The 20659-nt window shown below is 38.5% G+C and overlaps 1 protein-coding gene and 1 pseudogene across 4 annotated transcripts in view; one reads left to right on the forward strand and one right to left on the reverse strand.

Moving 5' to 3' along the window:
- The window catches only part of PBX3 (PBX homeobox 3), a 225401-nt gene that overhangs the window by 57814 nt on the left and 146928 nt on the right, over positions 1-20659 (forward strand). The gene's annotated exons all lie outside the window — the stretch shown is intronic.
- Positions 3859-4752, reverse strand: LOC100948583 (annotated as a pseudogene).

Raw genomic sequence — 20659 nt, forward strand, 5'->3', positions numbered from 1 at the left:
CCTATTGTATCTGCGAATAAAACTGCAACACCTGCTTTTTTCTGCTTTCCATTAGCCTGGAATATAGATGACCATCCTTTCACCCTGAATCTATATTTGTCTTTTAAAGTAAGGTGCGATTCTTGAATATAGAAGGTGCCATGTCTTAATTCAGCAAAATTCTGTTGGGGTATCTGTCTACACAAGATACAGTACTGTTTGTTCTGGCATAGGAAAAATTTCATGTTATTGTCTTGTTTTCCTTGCCTACAGCTCTACTTCCTTTTATTTCATGTAGCTTTAGGAATGACAGAGTAAAATGATTTCCTTTGAAAATTATTGTATGATTTCCAAGTGTTTGTTTTTGAGACAGGCTCTTGCTCTGTTGCCCAGCCTAGAGGGCTGTGTCTTCAGCATAGGTCACATCAAACTCAAACTCTTGAAACTCACTAAAGTGACCCTCTTGCCTCAGCTTCTTAGTAGCTGGGACTAGAGATGCCCGCCACAATGCCTGAGTAATGTTTTCTGTTTTTAGTAGAGATGGATGAGGTCCTGCTCTTTTTCAGGCTGGTCTTGAACTTCTGAGCTCAAGGGGTCTCTTGCCTCAGTCTCTCAGAGTGCTAGGATTTACAGGTTTGAGCCACTGTGCCTGGCCTCAAGTGTTTCAGTACATTTGTTACTATAATTTTCTTCATTATTTACAAAAGACCATAAAATTATGAACACATTTTCACATAGGATAGTGCTGTTCCTGATAAGGTTTTGTTGCAGAAATTTCTGCCCCTCCTCTCATAATAAAATTAGTGATATATGTTATTGTGTGGTATGTTTTCTCACATTCCATCTTTCAGTGTTTGAAACTGGCAAATTCTCTAGCATTTCCCCTCATAAGATGCTTGTGTTCTTCAAAATGACCCCTACTGCACTCATATACCCTCTACTTAAAAAGTTTTCACTCTCTCTTTTAAATGAATATATAAACATATAGGTGTATGCATATTCTTATTTTTTCTAAAATGTTTTCATGTTGCAAACATGATGTACTGTTAACATTAAAACTCCAGTGCAGGGGTGGCGCCTATGGCTCAAAGGAGTAGGGCGCCAGCCCCATATGCCGGAGGTGGTGAGTTTCTAAACCCAGCCCTGGCCAAAAATTGCAAAAACAAAACAAAACAAAACAAAACACTTCAGTGCATATTTTCTGTTCTTTTTTTTTTTTGAGACAGAGTCTCAGTTTGTCACCCTAGGTAGAGTGTTCTGGTGTTATAGCTCACAGCAACCTCAAACTCCTGGGTTTATTACATTCTCTTGTCTCAGCCTCCTAAGTAGGGTACCTCCCTGCAGGTACCCGCCACAACACCTGGCTGGGTAGTGCATATTTTCTAAAGATAAAGATATTCATATATATATATATATATATATATAACAATTATTAAAATCAGAAAATTAACAATGACAGAAAGGTACTCTCTAATCTACAAACCTTATTTCAGCTGTTTCCTTACTAATATCTTTTATAGCAAAAGGGAAAAAAAAAAAAACTAGGATTCAGTGTATGAACACGTATTACTTTAGTTTTTGTCCCCTTTGTCTCTGTTAAGTTGGAACAATTCCTTAATCTTTCTTTGTTTTTAATGACACTGACATTTAAAAAAAATATAGACCATTTATCTTGTAGAATATTCATTCAATTCAGGATTTCCTGATGTTTTCTTATAATTAAATTGAGGTTATACTGTTTTGGCAGGAATATCACAAGAGTGATATTTTGTCCCTAATTTTTAGATCAAGAGGCATCTGGTGTCATTTTGTCACATTACTAGTGATATTAAGTTTGATCACTTTCTCTCAGGTTCTTTTTTTTTTTTTTTTTTTTTTTTGACAGAGTCACAAGCTGTTGCCGTGGGTAGAGTGCTGTGGCATCAAAGTTCACAGCAACCTTAAACTCTTGGGCTTAAACAATTTTTTGCCTCAGCCTCCCAAGTAGCTGGGACTACAGGTGCCCACCACAATGCCCTGCTATTTTTTTGTTGCAGTTGCCATTGTTGTTTTAGCTGGCCTGGGCTGGGTTTGAACCCACCAGCCTCAGTATATGTGGCTTGTGCCCTACCCACTGATCTATGGGCACCACCTAGGTTCATTTATTTTTTATAAGTTTATTAAAGGGTAATAGTCATAGAATAAACTATACTCATCTACCTCCAGTTTTAATATAATTGATAAGTAAAGTTAATGGCCTTGGAGTATAGTCTTACAAACTCTCTGTTTGAATTACCAGAACTCCTATTGTGGTCTGAATGTTTGCGTTCTCCCAAAATGTGTATATTGAAACCTAATCCCCATTTTGGTGGTATATAGGTCATTACATACAAAAGTTTTGAGACAGACTGTGTTATGGTCCATTATTTCACTTCTAAGAAACAGAGCTCAAAGCTTCCTTTCAGATTCACCCATGCAAGTTTTAACTTACACTACTTATTGGTCTTGTTGGGAGGGCTTCATTTGTTTTCATCCACATGGATTTTATGTTTCTAGATTTTTGTGTGTCTCAGACCTTTCTATTGACTCATGTATTAAGAGGTGGGGCTTTGAGGAGATGATTAGATCATCCTGTCTCATGAATGGGATTAGTCATAAAAGAGGCCCTAGATTCTTTTATAAGGCTTGTTTGCCCCTTCTGCCATGTGAAGAAGTAGCAAGAAGGCACCATATTGGAAGCAGAGTGGGGCCTCATGAGATACTTCTATAGGTGCCTGATCTTGGACTTCCCCTGCCTCCAGAACTGTAAGCAATAAATTTCTGTTGTTTATAAATTATCCAGTCTAACATATTTTGTTTTGGCATCTCAAACATACTAAAACACCCCCCAAAGACCCCAGCTCCAAATGTCATCACATTGAGGATTAGGCCTTCAACATATAAATTTATGTGAGGGGCATAAACATTCATTCCATAGCAACTCATGAATAATAAAATGAATAGACTTGTATCACACTTGGCTTTATTAAATATATACATTTAGCCATAATTACTTCAGATTTTAAAAAGGAATAAAACATTATGAATGTAGTCTACTTATCAGAATCTTTTAATTGACTAGATTTACTTTGTTTCCTTTCCTTCTGTAGACTTAATTAAGAGTTTTACATTCTAGTTTTTTTTTGAAACAAAGTCTTGCCTTTTTTTTTTTTTTTTTTTTTGGAGACAGAGCCTCAAGCTGTTGCCCTCGGTAGAGTGCTGTGTTGTTACAGCTCACAGCAACCTCCAACTCCTAGGCTTAAGCGATTCTCTTGCCTCAGCCTGCCCTGTAGCTGGGACTACAGGCGCCTGCCACAATGTCCAGCTATTTTTTGGTTGTAGTTCTCATTGTTGTTTGGCAGGCTCAGCCTGGATTCAAACTTGCCAGCTCTGGGGTATGTGGCTGGCGCCCTAGCCGCTTGAACTACAGGTGCCAAGCCTAGGTCTTGCTTTATCCCTCAGGCTGGTCTCAGACTCCTGGGCTCAAGGGGACCCTCTCTTGTCCCTCCAGAGTAGCTGGGACTATGGGTGTGTGCCATTGGGTCCTGCTGATTCAGTGCTTTTAACTTGGGCTATATTACTATAGAGGAGGTGGCTTTGTCAATTCTTTTTTTTTTTTTTTTTAGATTTATAGTTTTATTATAGTAACAAACGGTTGTTACAGTAAGATCTATACGCATATACAGATTATATATTTAAATTCATATAGACTATTTACATTTTTAAGTTATACTTCTTGAAATTAGAAGATGAAGTACAGCATAAGTTTTACAACAAAGACAAGAAAAATATACAAGACAAAAATAGAGTTAACAGTAAAAAATACAGCTATCTGGAATGTGGAAACTTTTTGTCAGAAAGTTACATCTTCTTAATCTGATTGTCCAAATCATTAAAATATGGATCATTCAATGCCCTTTTGCCAGAAATTCGTTTGGCAGGAACATAGACTAACATTTTCGAGAGCAAATCTAAGCCATTTTCATCCAAGTTTTTGACATGGGATGCTAGGCTTCCTGGTTTCCACTTGGGAAATGTATTCTTATAGTCCTGTAAAGATTCTACTTCTGGCTACACTTCATTATTGGGAGTGCCCAAAACTCTAAAAATCCTGAAGAGTTGATCAATTTCTGAATCGCCATGGTAAAGTGGTTTCTTAGTTGCTAATTCTGCAAATATGGTGCCTATACTCCAAATGTCAACTGGAGTCGAGTAACGAGCTGACCACAGCAATACTTCTGGGGATCTGTACCAGATTGTTACTGCCTCATGTGTATAGACCCAAATAGGTATTCCAAAAGCTCTGGCAAGGCCAAAATTGGCCAGTTTAATTGTTCCTTTGTCATCAATTAGGAGATTTTGAGGTTTTAAGTCTTGATGAAGAACTCTTCTAGAGTGACAAAACACAATCCCCTGGAGGATTTGGTATAAATAACTCTTAACAAGTGATGACTCCATGAACTGACCAGGAGGGATAGAATCCAAATATTTCTTGAGGTCCCTGGAAGGAAATTAAAAAATGAGATTTAACCTGGAATTCTGCATAAGCACATCTTAAAGACTGACTATATTTGGATGATGAAGTTCTTTTAATAGAGAAATTTCCCGAATTGCAGTGCTAGGAACCCCTTCCTCTTCACTTTCTAGTCTGATTTTCTTCATGGCTACCATTTGACCTGTAGTTTTGTGTCTACCCTTATACACGACTCCATAGGTACCCTCTCCAATTTTCTCTATTTTGGTATAATCTTCCATAGTTAATCAATAAGTATGGCAGACCCTCAGCAACTCTACCCGGCTTATTATCCCGTGGCAGTCGCAGTGGCAGCTACCACCTTAGCGTCGCTACTCTCTCAACTTCTAGGAGCCAGCTTTGAAGCTTAGTCCAGTTCTTTGGTTTTAAGGCAAAGCTTCTCAACTTTGGCATTATTGACACTTGAGGCCAGATGATCCTTTATTGTGGAGGGCTGCCTTGTGTATGTTTAGCAGCATCCTTGGCCTCTATGCACTCCATACTAGGAGCCCCTCTGGCTGCATCCAAGTTGTGACAACCAAAAATATCTCCAGTGGCTCGGTGCCTGTAGCAGTGGTTGCAGCGCCAGCCACATACATCAAGGGTGGTGGGTTCAAACCTGGCCCAGGATAGCTAAACAATAACGACAACTGTAACAAAATAGCTGGGCATTGTGGTGGGTGTCTGTAGTCCCAGCTACTGGGGAGGCTGAGGCAAGAGAATCACTTAAGCCCAGGAGTTTGCTGTGAGCTCTGACACTATGGCACTCGACCAAAGACAACATAGTAAGACTCTGCCTCAAAAAAAAAAAATCTCCAGATATTGGCAGATATCCTCTAGTGAACAAAAATTGACCCCAGTTGAGATTTACATTCTATTTTTATTATTTTAATGGGTATCAGCATACATTTTTAGCAAAGCTCAGTCTCTTTACCCTCAGTGATTTTCAGTCATCCCTTCTGCTGCTGTCTTTTACACTTTTATGTAGGTTACATCTATAGTCATTCGTTGCTTAACGATGGGGATATATTTTGAGAAATGTGTCATTAGATAATTTTGTTCTTGTGTGGACGTCATAGAATATACTTACACAATTCTAGAAGGTATAGCCTGTACAAACCTAGGCTATGTGAGATAGCCCATTTATTGCTCCCAGGCTACAGACATGTTACTGTGCTAAAGACTATAGGTGATTGGAACACAGTGGTAAGTATTTGTATAAGAATGTCTAAACATATTTAAACATAGAAAAAGTAAAGATACAGCATATATACAAAAAATGGTGCATCTGTACAGGAACAGAACTTGCAGGACTTAAGGTTGCTCTGGGTTAGTGAGTGAGTGGGAAGTGAATATGAAGGTCTAGGGCATTACTGTATACTACTGTAGACTTTATACAAACTGTACTCTTGGGATATGTTAAATTCATAAAAAATATTATTTCTTTAATTTTAATTTTTTTAACTTTTTAAGAGCTCTTAGCTTAAATTATATATCTTTATTCTGTAAGCATTTTCCTGATTAAAAAAGTTTTTTGAAACTTTTTAACCATTTTTTCTTAAAAGTGAAGACAGAAACACATACATTACCACAGGTCTATACAGAGTTAGGGTCCTCAAGATGTTACTAAGCAATAGGAATTTTTTAACTCCTTTATGTTAAGAGACCACTGTTTTGTAAGTGTGGTCCTTTGTTGACCAAAACATTATTATGCAATGTATGACTAATAGAAACTCCAACTGTGGTTGTTTAAGCAAATCAAGATTTGGGGGGGTCATATAAAAAGAAGCCCAGAGGAGTAGAGTTTGATTTAGCACTCATTAATGTTGGGACCCTTGTCTCTGCAATTCTGGCTGATAAAAGGCCTTCATGCTGTTTTCTGTGTCCTTTTGATATATCCCCATTATTTTTCAAGTGGTTCCTTATGTTTTGGTTCAGTAAGATAGTCCAAGCTCATCCTATATTTTCCTTGCCCTAGCCCTGGAATTAGTAATTTCTCATAAGTATAACTAACTTCTTTTAGTGAAGAATGGCATCTGGAAAGCAAGATTTGGGGTAAGGTATGCTCATTGGTATTAGGTGTTGCTACAGCAGGATCCACTCAATGAAAAGAAAAGATCTAGAGAAATATCTATATAAACATAGGGATATATACACACATACATAAAACACATTTAAGTATATACTTATTTATTTATCTTGAAGCCATTCATTTTGTCACTACCAGGTTTGTTCTAATTTTCTACTGTTTCATATTTGTAACTACAATAGTTGTCCCTTAACTAAAGTTTCACTTTCCCTGGTTTGTTACTGTGGTCAGTTGTGGTCTGAAAACAAATGAGATATTTTGAGAGAGAGAGAGAAAACTCACATGAGTTTTGTTACAGTATATTATTGTAATTGTCCTATTTTAGCTGTTGTTAATCTCTTGCTGTGCTAATTTATAAATTAAACTTTATCATAGTTAGGTATATATGTGTATAGATAAAAAACAGCATATATAGTGTTTAGTACTATATGCAATTTCAGGCATCCACTAGGGATCTTAGAATGTTAGAAGGTATCCCCCTTGGATAAGGGAGGATACTGTACATTCTTTGGTAGTGGGAAATCAGATTTTCTCTTAAGTCAATATAAGCATACCTTGTCATTGTGTTTCACTTGACTTTTCTTCACAGTTACTATTTCTTTTTCTTTCTTTCTTTTTTTTTTTTAACAATTTGAAGAAGGTTATGGAAACTCTGTTGAGCAAGTCTATTGGTGCCATTTTTCCATCAGTAATACTTGCTTTGTGTCTCTGTGTCATATTTTGGTAATTCTGGAAATATTTCAGATTTTTTATTATTTGTTTTATCTGTTATGGTGATCAGTGACCAGTGATCTTTGATGTTACTATTTTATTTGTTTGGATGCCATGAACCGTACCCATAGAAGATGGTTAATGTTGTATGTGTTGTGACTACTCCACTGACTCTTCTTCCATTTCTCTCCCTCTTCTCAATCCTCCCTATTCTCTGAGATACAACAATGTGAAATTATACCAATTAGTAATATGACGATGGCTTCTATGTGTTCAAGTGAAATGAAGAGTTGTAGTCTCTTTCTTAAATCAAAGGGTACAATTGATTAAACCTAGTGAGGAAGGCATGTAAACATCCTCATCCAAAAGCTGAGTTCGGCCTCTTGCATCAAACAGCCAGGTTGTGAATGCAAAGGAAAGGTTATTAAGGGCAATTCCAAGTGCTGTACCGAACACACAAATGATAAGAAAGTGAAACAGCCTCATTGCTGATATGGAGAAAGTTTTAGTGGTTTGGATAGAAGATGAAAACAGATGTAACATTCCCTTAAACCAAAAACCTAATGCAGACCAAGGCCCTAACTCTCCTCAATTATATGTAGTCTGAGGTTGGTGAGACAGCTACAGAATAAAAGTTTGATGCTAGCAGAGTTTGGTTTATGAGAATAAAGGAAGGAAGCCATCTCCATAACATAAAAGTGCAAGGTGAGGCAACAAGTGCTGATGGAGAAGCTGCAATGAGTTATCCAGAAGATCTAGCTAAGATAATCGATGAAGGTAACAACACTAAACAACAGATATTTAATGTAGAAGAAACAGCCTTCCATTAGAAGAAGATACCAGCTAGGACTTTGTTTGCTAGAGAGAAGAAGTAGTCAGTGTTTGGCTTCAAACTTTGAAGGACAGGTTAATGCAGCTGGTGTCTTTTTTTTTTTTTTTTTTTGTCTCTGTTGCTAAGACTAGAGTGCTGTGGCATCAGCCCAGCTCATAGCAAGTTCAAACTCCTGGGTTCAAGTGATCCTCTTGCCTCAGCTCCCCTGTGATGGGGACTACAGGCACCCACCATAATGACCGATTAAGGGGGCTACAGGCACCCACCATAATGATCGATTAATTTTTCTATTTTTGTAGAGATGGGGTCTTGTTCTTGTGCAAGGGATCTACCCACTTTGGCTTCCCAGACTGCTAGGATTACAGGTGTGAGCCACTATATCTGGCCAGCTGGTGACTTTTTGGGAAAAGTCATCATTGTAATCATCACAGTAAAGATTGGGTTTAGGCATGGTGGCTAGCACTTTGGGGGGAGGATTCCTTGAGCACAAGAGTTCAAGACTACTCTGGGCACTAGTGAGACTCTGTCTCTACCAAAAAAAAAAAAAAGAAATTAGCTGGGCATGATAGCCTACTTGGTAGGCTAAGCCGGAACGATCACTTGAGCCCAGGAGTTGGAGAATGTAGTGAGCCATGATGGTTCCACTGCACTCTAACCAATACAACAGAGTGAGACCCTATCTCAAAAAAAAAAAAAAAAAAAAAGGACCAGTTGATAATCATTAACAAATTCTAAATTGGGGCGGAAATTTTGATTAGGAGTAGGCTATTTGTGTGCTCTTTAAGGTGTCTTCCTTAGAGTTTGCTTGTTAGTGGCAAGGGAAAAAAAGTAATAGTGATAGTATGGTAGAGAAATTGAACAGTATTTTAACCAACTCATGATATTAATAGCACCAGCAAAGGGACAGATGGACATCCTGTGCCTCCACATATGATACTAGGAGAACTTCACAGAATTAGCATGCATCACAGAGAATACAGAGTCTGATTCTAACCATGAGGAAACATCACAGAAAACTAAAATTAGGGACATGTTAGTATTTAAATGGGGGAGTTTGTTCTTCACAATGTCAGTGTTATAAATGTCCTGGAAATGCTCTAGAGAAAAGTACCTACAGAGATTGGCAGCTAAATGCAATATTTGATCCTAGACTGGATTCTGCACTAGAAGGGCTAAAATGCTAGGACATTATTGGGTCAACTGAAAAAATTGGAGCACACACAGTACATTAGATAAAAGTATTGTATCATGTTAAATTTACTGAGGTTGATGACTGTGATTGTGTAAGATAACATATTTTTAAGATACACTGAAGTGTTTAGGGGAGAAGGGTTATGATTTATGTAACTTACTCTCAAATGATTTGGATAAGAAATTATGTGCGTATAAACACATAGGTATACATATACATTCATATACTCAATAAGTAGGTAAAACATTGATAGTAGGCTGGTGGCGCCCATAGCTCAGTGGGTAGGGTGCAAGCCACATACACTGAAGCTGGAGGGTTCCAACTTGGCCTGGGCCAGCTAAACAACAATGATGACAACTCCAGCCAAAAAATAGTTGGGCATTATGGGAGGTGCCTGTTGTCCCAGCTACTTGGGAGGCTGAGGCAAGAGAATCGCTTAAGCTTAAGAGTTTGAAGTTGTTGTGAGCTGTGACACCAGGACACTGTACTGAGGGTGACATAGAGCAACTCTGTCCCAAAAACTCCCCCCCAAGCCTCCCAAAACCCATTGATGGTAGGTAGGTAAATCGGTGACTCTGGTAAAGAATGTGTGGGTGCTTTTTGTACTACTAGTACTATTATTATTTTTGGATACAGAGTCTGACTCTGTTGCCTAGGGTAGAGTATCCTGGTATCAGCTTAACTCACAGCAACATCAAACTCTTGGGTTCAAGTGATCCTCCTGCCTCAGCCTCCCAGGTAGCTGGGACTACAGGCCTCTGTTACAATGCCCAGATAATTTTTCTATTTTTAGTAGAGACAGGGTCTCATTCTTGCTCAGGCTGGTCTTGAACTCCTGAGCTCAAATGATCCTTCTGCCTTGGCCTCCCAGGCAGAATTAGGATTGTGCTTGGATTATAGGCATGAGCCTCCCCACCTGGTTTATACTGTTCTTATTTTTGCTGTTAAAAAAATACATTCAAAGTTATTGAAAGAAAAACAGAAGCATAATCCCAATATCATCTCTTCTTATTTCTTCTCTGTGCCAAGAACCTTTTATACCTCATCCAGACTATGGCAATTGTGTCATAACTGATTTCTCTACTACTACTCTTATGGCCCTAGAAAGTCATTTAGTTACACAGCTGGCATAGTAATTCCTTTCAAACGTAAGTCAGGTGATCTCTTCTTCTTTTGGCTTACCATTTCACATAAAATGAAAATTCAGTTCATAATTGGTCTTCAAGGCCTGAATGCTCTGGTTCTTTTCATCCTCTGTGATAATATCCTGTTGCCATCACTCTGCACCACTTATTTCACTCCAGCCTTAATGGGCCTGTTTGTGCTCTTTGGTTTTTTTTTTTTTTTTTTTTTTGAGACAGAGCCTCAAGCTATCCCCCTGGGTAGAGTGCTGTGGCATTACAGCTCACAGCAACCTCCAACTCCTGGGCTCAAGCGAGTCTCCTGCCTCAGCCTCCCAAGTAGCTGGGACCACAGGCGCCCGGCCATTCTTTGGTTGCAGCCGTCATTGTTGTTTTGGCCGGTCCGGGCTGGGGATTCGAACCCATCACCTTAGGTGTACATGGCTGGCGCCTTAGCCGGTTGATCTATAGGCGCTGAGCCTGTTTGTGCTCTTTGTATAGGCCAAGCTTACTTTCCCTTTAGGGTCTTTGTACTTGCTCTTCTTCCTGCCTGGAATACTCTTTGCCCAGACATCTTTGTGGCTCTCTTCCTCTCTTTTTTCTGTCTCTCCCAAATCACATCAGAAAGGTTATCCTTGACCTTTGTAGATAAAAGAGCATTTTGTCTCCCCATTCCCATTATATGTTATTTCTCTTTTTTGCTTTATTTCTATTTTTGTTCTATAGTTTGTGTTTATTGTTGATTTCCCATAAGAATATAATAAGCTCCTTGAGGGAGGGACTTTATTTTGTTCACTACTGTGTTTCCAGGCTTAGAACAGTGCCTGGCACATAGCGGGCTCTTAGTAAATTCTTGAGAATGGAAGAATATTTAAGCTTGAGCCACTTAAAAAGTGATTGAAAACTTGAGCCACTTAAAAAGTGATTGAAAATTCAGTGTATGTTAAGTGGAACTTCTTGATTGTGGTAGTCTATTGTAGGGTGGGTGGGTACAGGGACACAATAGTTTGGTGTGTGGAAATCCAGATATGAGATCTTTGTCTCTTAGTCAGGTGAGAGATATCTACCAATTTCCTGGCCAGAAAATTGGGGAGAAAAAGGTTGGGGAGGTGTGTAGGCCTGTCTCTGAATGTTCTGGAAACAAAGTGGTGCTCTTGTCTGTTTTCATACTCTTTGTTTCTGAGGATTTATGCTCTGATCCCTCACCCCTTGTTGTTATGGTAAAGTTTCAACAAGGAGTAGAGAAAAACAAATTCTACCAGTTTATTTGGCTCTTTCGATAGACTTCTTATAACACAACTATGAGAAAATTTCTGCTTGATGCTGTATGAAATGGGAAGCTACAGTTGACTGGGCTTTACTTCTATTAATCCATGTTTGTCGGTTGAATGGGAAACTTCTCAAATGAGAGTGTCATAGCCACTAGCTTCATGTTGCTATTGAGTACCTACAGTGTATCTTGTTTGAATTGAAATGTGTTATAAATGTAAAATACTTACATTTTTTAACACATAGTAGGTGTAAAAGACTTTGAAGATTTTGAAGACAGAAAAAGGATATAGATGATTTCATTATAATATTCTAAAATATTACCTATATTCCAATAGTATTTTGAATATATTAAATTAAAATATATTAAGATTAATTTTATCCATTTTTGCTTTTCAAAATTCAGCTACTTGAAATTTAGAATAACATATGTGGCTTGCATTATAATTCTTTTGGACAGCACTGCTGTAGGAGCCAACAACTAAGGCAAATGTATCTTTCAGTGGTGTTCTAAAATCCTAGAAATCTGTATCCTCTAGATCAAAATTAGCAGATTATGTTTTCCCCCAGGATGTCATATTGACTTTGTAGTCCTTCCAGTTATTATACTTTTGTACACAGGCGGTCCCCAAGTTGCAAGCACTCGACTTACATACGACTTGCACTTACGGAGGATATTACAGGTAATATATAAGTATACCTGTTCCAACTTACATACAAATTCAACTTGAGAACAGACTTTTAGCACCTATCTTGTTCATAACCCAGGGGCTGCCTGTACTTTGGAAAGAGTCTTTTTTTTTTTTTTTTTTTTGAGACAGTGCCTCAAGCTGTCCCCCTGGGCAGAGTGCCGTGGCATTACAGCTCACAGCAACCTCCAACTCCTGGGCTCAAGCGAGTCTCCTGTCTCCGTCTCCCAAGTAGCTGGGACCACAGGTGCCCGCCACAATGCCCGGCTATTTTTTGGTTGCAGCCATCATTGTTGTTTGGCGGGTCTGGGCTGGGGATTGGAAAGAGTCTTTACTCTTGTTAGCTTTAACTTTGTAGGATTTGGACTCACTAATTTATCTCATCCATCTTTTTTTTTTTTTTTTTTGAATGCTACAATGCTAGTAAAATTCTAGGATAGACCAGAATAGATCCAAAATTTTCCAAAGTATATTGACTGTATTGTTCTATTTAAGAATAGTGCCATGGGGCAGTGCCTGTGACTCAGTGAGTAGGGTGCTGGCTCCATAAACTGAGGGTGTTGAGTTCAAACCCGGCCCTGGCCAAACTGCAACAAAAAATGTCTGGGCACTGTGGCGGGTGCCTGTGGTCCCAGCTACTTGGGAGGCTGAGGCAAGAGAATTGCCTAAGCCCAAGAGTTGGAGGTTGCTGTGAGCTGTGATGCTACGGCACTCTACCGAGGGCAATAAAGTAAGACTCTTGTCTCTTAAAAAAAAGAATAGTGCCATGACCTACATACATGTATTTTGATCTCAGGAATTTTAGTTCTATTGAGTCATTCTTGAGGGTATGAATAGTCTGAAGATGTTACCTCTTTCACAGATACAAGCAGTTCTAAAATAATGTAGAGAATGACCTACTAGCTAGCCCTGAAATGGAGAGAGTGCTTCTTTTTGACTGTCTAGTGAATAACATTCATGATTATTGACCAGTACTGGATCAATTTGGCTTCAAAGTCCATCGATCACATTGTATTCTTATAGCCATATTGGCCTTTTACTTCTCTGCTGAGGCACAGATTATAGTTGATTTGGCATTCGTTTTTAATTTTATGAAGAGTGTTTCAAATTAAAACCTATCAGATCACTCTCCTCCTTCCTTTGAGACATTAATGTGGTCCTTATATAATTAAGCCATCCACCATTCTAGCCGATTAACAACTTCCAGAATAGGAATTTCAGGTTGAAAACACTATTCCCAGTTGCCATTCTTCATCCTGAAGGATTAGGGAATTATAGCCCCTCATTTCTAACTCATCTTTTATCAGAATGCTGAAAGATAAGATCTTTCTTGTTTCTCAATTCCATTCCTTTTTCCTTACTTGTGTGTTTAGGAAGATAATTTTTCCTTGCAACCTGAAGAATTATGTCTATTTATTTGAAAGGCTGAAAGAAACCAGACTCAGTAGTCAGATTTTATGTTCCTCAGGGTAACTTTGGGGTCAATCCATTTTGAAAAGAATATTTTTCAACTAGTTAGCAGATAATTTTAAATTATGAAAGTATTCCCTTTTCACAGTTGAAAAAAATTCTGTAGTTTCTTACACTCCCTCTCCTTCCTATAGTTCTACTCATCAGAGGAGGTAACATTTCATCTTTTTCTTTTTTGTTTTTGTGCTAGTTGCCCACCATAAATTTAAATAATTGTAATTTTGGATTGTGTACATGATTTTTGCATGATGAAGAATTTGGCTTATTTATGTCGTCTCCCACCTTATTTCTTCCGTATGCTCTCTGATTTTGTTCTAGTATTATTTTTAGTTCTGCTGTAAGTTGTTTTTATAACATAAATAATATATTCTTTAAATTTGATTCAACATCAGATTCCATTTCTTTACTTTCATTGTGAAACATGAGGAAATCAGTACATCCTATTTTATCTGTTATGCTTTTAATTTTACACTTTATTTTGGAGAATGGTTTCTTTTGGGGGCAAATAATATTCTTTGCAGTGACTGGGTATACGTGTGAGAAGTGTAGGAAGGGACCAAATGGCTCAGGTGTTATTCAGACCTTCCTTTAACTTACTGTTCTGTTTCTCATTGCTGCTGTCTGTCCAAGCTTGCAGCCTCTCCCGATCTTTGCTGGGAAAACAGGCTCCCACTTTTACTATAACTCTTACTTGTTGTGAATTTGGGCCTCCTTCCCAACCGTGTATTTTTCAGTGTAGTGTCTCCTTTGCTTTCTGTGTTCCAGAAGTTTATCAAAATCTGGTCTCCCATGGCCCTTACCTAAGGGAGGAATGGAAATTAAACAGATGTGCTCAGTCTACTTTCCTGAACCAGAAGATCCAGAAGTGATACTTGACTTCTCAGTTGTCTTAAATTGTTCTTGAATATTTGTATAGTGGTTTTTTTTTTGGAGACAGAGTCTTCATATGTCGCCCTGGGTAGAGTGCTGTGGCATCACAGTTCACAGCAACCTCTAACTCTTGGGCTTAAGTGATTCTCTTGCCTCAGCCTCCCAAGTAGCTGAGACTACAGGCGCCCGCCACAGTGCTTGGCTATTTTTTTTTTTTATTGCTGCAGTTGTCTTTGTTGTTTAGCAGCCCCAGGCCTGGTTCAAACCCCCCTGCCTCTGTGTATGTGGCCGGTGCCCTAATCACTGAGCTACAGGTGTCGAGCCTGTATAGTGCTTTTATACATATTGTTCGAAGTGTTTTTACATAATCTACTTACTTCTCATAACAACCTTTGTTGTAGGTGGGACAAATATTACTCTTGTTTCACAAATTAGGAATTGAGGATTAGAGAGATTAACAGATTTACTGGTCCTTGCCTAATTAAGTTGTAGAACTGGGATTGAGACTATAGTGCCTAGTCTTCCAGTTCATAGTCTAGTTAGTTCCCTTTTTATTATGAGGTGGTCCCTGGGCTATGAATAAGTTCTTTAAGTTTGTTTGTAAGTGGAATGGTATAGGTACTGTTAGAACAGGTACATTTACCTATTGGTTGTAATAGCCTCCAATTTTAAGTGCAAGTCATACATCAGTTGGATGTGTGTAACTTGGTGACTTATTGTAATCCCCTCTGTTCATAAGTATGAGTTGTATGTAAGTTGGGCATTTGTAACAAGGGGACTGTCTGTATACTGTTTTTGATTAGGTATAGGGTTATCTGTGCGCTCAACTTTCAGTCTGTCTCATACATATGTTATGAGTGCTGTCTGGAAAGTATTCCATGTAATATGAAAAACAGAGACATACATGTCTGGATACTTTACAGATAGCCCTTTGTGTATGAGATCATATGTATATTAGATGATATATATATATAATCAGAGAGAATTTCACTACTGAAATTTTCTTCTTAGTTTCATGGTCTTTGTGCTGTATCATCTCTGAAATAGAATCCTAGTTTAATCTTTTCAGTCTTTACCAGCTCTCTTATTCTCTTTTTAGTAATGTCTCATCTTTGATGATTGTGGTTTTTTTTTGTTTTTTTTGGGGGGGGGACTGGGGATTGTATATGGTTTCATTAATATATCTGAATGTATAGCTCCTCTGTTAAAGGTGAAACAGGTTTTTTTTTTGTTTTTTTTTTTTTTTTTTAGAAGGAGTTTCAATTTGTTGTCATCTGTGGAGTGCTGTGGCATTATAGCTCGCAACAACCTCAAACTCTTTGGCTCAAGCAATCCTCTTGCTTCAGCCTCCTAAGTAGCTGGGACTATAGGAGCCTGCCACAACACCCAGCTATTTTTTTTTTTTTTTTTTTAAAGAAACAGTGTCTCTTGCTCAGCCTGGTCTTGAACACCTGAGCTCCAATAATCCACCTTGGCCTCCTAGAGCTAGGATTACAAGTATGAGTCACTGTGTCTGGCCTGAAACATTATTCTTAATTGATATTTTTTGCTTACTTCCCCTTCCCCATAACCAGCCATGAAACTAGGGTGAAGAAATGTGTATTGGCTAGCATTATTAGTGCCAGTCTATAAAGTGTACCTATAGGCAGTTTGGTTGTATCAGTGTGATTAGTTTCTTTAAAGTAGATTAGACATGCATTTTAGATTCAGCACATATTAAATCACACTCATTTTGTTATTTACTTGCCATCCTTATTTATTAGGTAAAAATCAACCTGCAGTAGATTTTCAAGAGTATTTGTGTTTCATGTTTTAACACTATTCAAAATTTTATTTTCCTAGAGATCTTGAATGTGGACTAGAGGATACTTGTGATTTGTATGGTAATGTTTCCTTCTACTTATAGATGAATAGACTAAGGTTTGTGTCATAGATATCGCTCCCTTTTCTGAAAGGAATACATTGACACACACACAGAGTAATTTCATTGAGTCTGTATTCATGTTTGCTGAGTTGCACAACTCTGGGTTGCATCATTTATAATATACTTTGTAAATGATGCCTTTTAGAATTGTGCAAAATGTCTGCCCTACTTGACTTATTTAATTTAAGGACGCATAGAATATATTCAGTGGAATCATTTTAAGTTTAGGAGTGTTCGTTTAGTTTTTTTTTTTTTTTTTTTTTTTGAGACAGAGCCTCAAGCTGTCCCCCTGGGTAGAGTGCTGTGGCATTACAGCTCACAGCAACCTCCAACTCCTGGGCTCAAGCGAATCTCCTGCCTCAGCCTCCCAAGTAGCTGGGACCACAGGCGCCCGCCACAACGCCCGGCTATTTTTTGGTTGCAGCCATCGTTGTTTTTGGCGGGTCCGGGCTGGGGATTCAAACCCGCCACCTTAGGTATATGTGGCTGGCGCCTTAGCCGGTTGAGCTATAGGCACCGAGCCTGTTCGTTTAGTTTTAATTTCAACTTGTGGTAAAGACTTTTTTTTTTTGAGACAGAGTCTCACTTTGTTGCCCTTGGTAGAGTGGCATTATAGCTCACAGCAACCTCAAACTCTTGGGCTCAAGTGATTCTCTTGCTTCAGCCTACCAAGTAGCTGGGACTACAGGTGCCTGCCACTATGCCTGTTTTTTTTTGTAGAGATGAGATCTCACTGTGGCTCAGGTTGGTCTCGAACTTGTACGCTCAGGCAATCCATCTGCCTCAGCCTCCCAGAGTGCTAGTATTACAGGTGTGAGCCACCTCTGGTAAAGTCTTATGTCTTCTTTTTCTTGTTTTACAAAATTAAAAAAAAATACCATCTGCTTGTCTATCCACTTACCTCACAGAGAAGATACAAGGATTGTTAGATTAAAAAAAAAAATTGTGGTGGAATTCCTTGGAGATAGGTTCTTATGAATATTGTGTGTACCAGTTGTAGACGATGAGTATTACCAGAAAGTTCCTGCTCATAAATATAAAACATTTCTTAAGTTACAAAGTTCGAAAAGTGAGCCTTATAATACAGCCATAAGTTTAGTTCAGACTTTTGGGTAACTCTTTACAAAGAGGGATTTTCTTATTTGGGTCTAGGCATATAGTACTCTTTTTGTTTTGTTTTGTTTTGTTTTGTTTTTTGAGACTGAGTCTCACTCTGTCACCCTGGGTAGAGTGTGGTGGCATCATCGTGGCTCACAATAACCTCGAACTTTTGGGCTTGAGTGATCTTCCTGCCTCAGTCTCCCAAGTAGCTGGGACTATAGGCATCCATCATGATGCCTGGCTGTTTTTTCTACTTTCAGTAGAGTCAAGGTCCAAGGTCTTGCTCTTGCTCAGGCTGGTCTCAAGAGTGGTGGGATTACTGGTGTGAGCCACCAGGCTGGCCTCTACTCATTTTTTTAAAAAAGTGTTTTCCAGGCTGTGTGCCTGTAGCTCAGTGGTTAGGGCACCTGACACATGTTCCTGGGCTGGTGCGTTCAAACCCAGCCAAGGGCCTGCTAAACAAAACAAAACAAAACAAATACCTGTGTGTTGTGGCAGGCGCCTGTAGTCCCAGCTACTTGGGAGTCTGAGGCAAGAGAATCGCTTAAGCCCACGGGTTTGAGGTTGCTTGTGAGCTATAAGGCCATGACACTCTACTGAGGGTGACAAAGAGTGTCATAGTGTCATAGCTCACAGCAACCTTAAACTCTTGGGCTTAAGCGATTCTCTTGCCTCAGCCTCCCAAGTAGCTGGGACTATAGGTGCCTGCCACAACACCCAGCTATTTTTCTGTTGCAGTTGTCATTATTGCTTAGCTGGTTCGGGCTAGGTTTGAACCCGCCTGCCTTGGTGTATGGGGCCGATGCCGTAACCACTGTGCTACAGGTGCCAAGTTGATAAGAATGGTTTTTATTTAATCTTATATTTTCTAATAATAGTTTTAGATGTGCAATTATGTATCTTTTTAATTTTTAAGGAAATACTGATATTTATTTTTAAATTTTTGATTCTAGCTATAATAGAGTAATTGAACTATGTAGAAATGAGAAACATTCAAATGCTGCTGATATTATGCCTACTTTTGAGGAAAAGGTTTAGTCGTAGTTATGGGAAAATATTTATGAATGGATATATACATATATATAAATATACAGGGTGGACATAAAGTTGGTGTCCATTTTAAAATAGTTGTAACTTTAATTTGGGAACAAACTTTATGTTGACCCCATATACTGTATTTCCCTGAAAATAAGAAAGACCTACCCAAGAAATAAGCTCTAGCAGGATTTCTATGCATTTGTTAAATATAAGCCCTATTCTGATAATAAGACCCTAGCAGGTATGCTGCATAGCCATGCCAGGCATTTCACAGAGAGAAGACATCCCCTAAAAATAAGCCCTATTCTGTCTTCTTGAGAAAAAATAAATATAAGACAGTATACATGTACTGGGGAAATATGGTATATGTTTCTTCAGTGATTGTATTATGATATATGTCACATATGATAATGGATAGTCTCCTTTGTGTGTACACACACACACAAACACACACACAATCACACATGCGTGCATGTATAAAGCCAATACAATATATACTCAGGGTAACCCTGTACTGTCTACTTTTAAGTTGATATTATTATAGATAGAAGCCTTTAATATAAAGAGTTAGAATATAAAATAGGAACAAGAAATTGAAAACTTCTGAGCTTTTTTGGTGAATGTTGTGCTTATTTCTACCACATTTAATTAGTTGTCGTTTTTGTATTTCTTGTGTAAGTTGTATTTCAGACTCTTAGAAGAGTAATGTGGAATTTGTACAGATTTCTGGAAAATGAATTTTATAAAAGCCAAAAGAAATTCCCATTCATCATCTCACTCACCTGTATTTCCTAGTGTCTGACTTTCTTCACTTCAATAATAAATGATTGCACTGAGCTGAATTGAAGTTTTGTATGTTTTTTTTAGGGGGGAGCATTTCGGAGATGGGGTCTCACTATTCTCTCAGGCTGAACTCAGACTTGTGATTCTTCTGCCTCAGCCTCCTGAGTAGCTGTGAATTGAACTTTCTACTGTGGAATTGAAACAAGGAGTGTGAAAAAGCTGGGAAAACAATTTACCACACTAGATCTTTAGCCTGAGCTATCGTTTAGTCTTAAGGTAATCTACTCTGAGTTTTGACTTACTGCATTTTTAGTATCTGGTTATTCCTAACAGGCTAGATGGCTTTGCTTTGCCTGAATCGTTGTGTGAAACAAGGTGCTATACAGTGGGAGTAAGGAATGTTTCACGACAATGCTTGCTTCCGTTCAAGACTCCCCTCCACTTTCAAATTAACTATTTAGGGCTGTAGGGTTTTAAAAGTAAGGGCAAAGTTTGCCCTCTCCTGTTACTAAACCTGTAGCAAGCATCTGGCAGTAGAAAAAAGTATAGTGGGACTTATTGGCACCATGGTGCCGAGCATCGAAGAATTCCATATTGTGACAACACATCAAAATAAATTGCTGTCAACAGACCAAAACACCAAGTGCTGTGATTCTGTCTGACATGTGAAGATTCAGACAGGCTGTCTTGACAAGTTGCGGTGGAGCACCTGCATTTGACAGAAGACAGTGATATAAATCTGATTTGCTTGATATAAAGCACCTAGATATAGTTAATGCCAGTGACAATAAGTCTGCATAAAATTTCTAAGACATGAGCCTGATTTTATTTTGCCTCGATTATGCAGTGTTATTTTTTTGGTTGTATTTCCATTCTTACCTGTTTCTTATTTGTGTTTGTAGTTTGGGCTTGAAATATAATTGTGAATATTAAACTCTGAAAATTCTAAGTTTTAATTCAGTCTTTTTTAAAAGTAGTATTGCGGCTCGACGCCTATAGCTCAACCAGCTAAGGCGCCAGCCATGTACACCTAAGGTGGCGGGTTCGAATCCCCAGCCCG

This window comes from Otolemur garnettii, unplaced genomic scaffold, assembly GCF_000181295.1.
Source record: "Otolemur garnettii isolate 467f Iridium unplaced genomic scaffold, OtoGar3 scaffold00014, whole genome shotgun sequence".
In the NCBI taxonomy this organism is placed as follows: domain Eukaryota; kingdom Metazoa; phylum Chordata; class Mammalia; order Primates; family Galagidae; genus Otolemur; species Otolemur garnettii.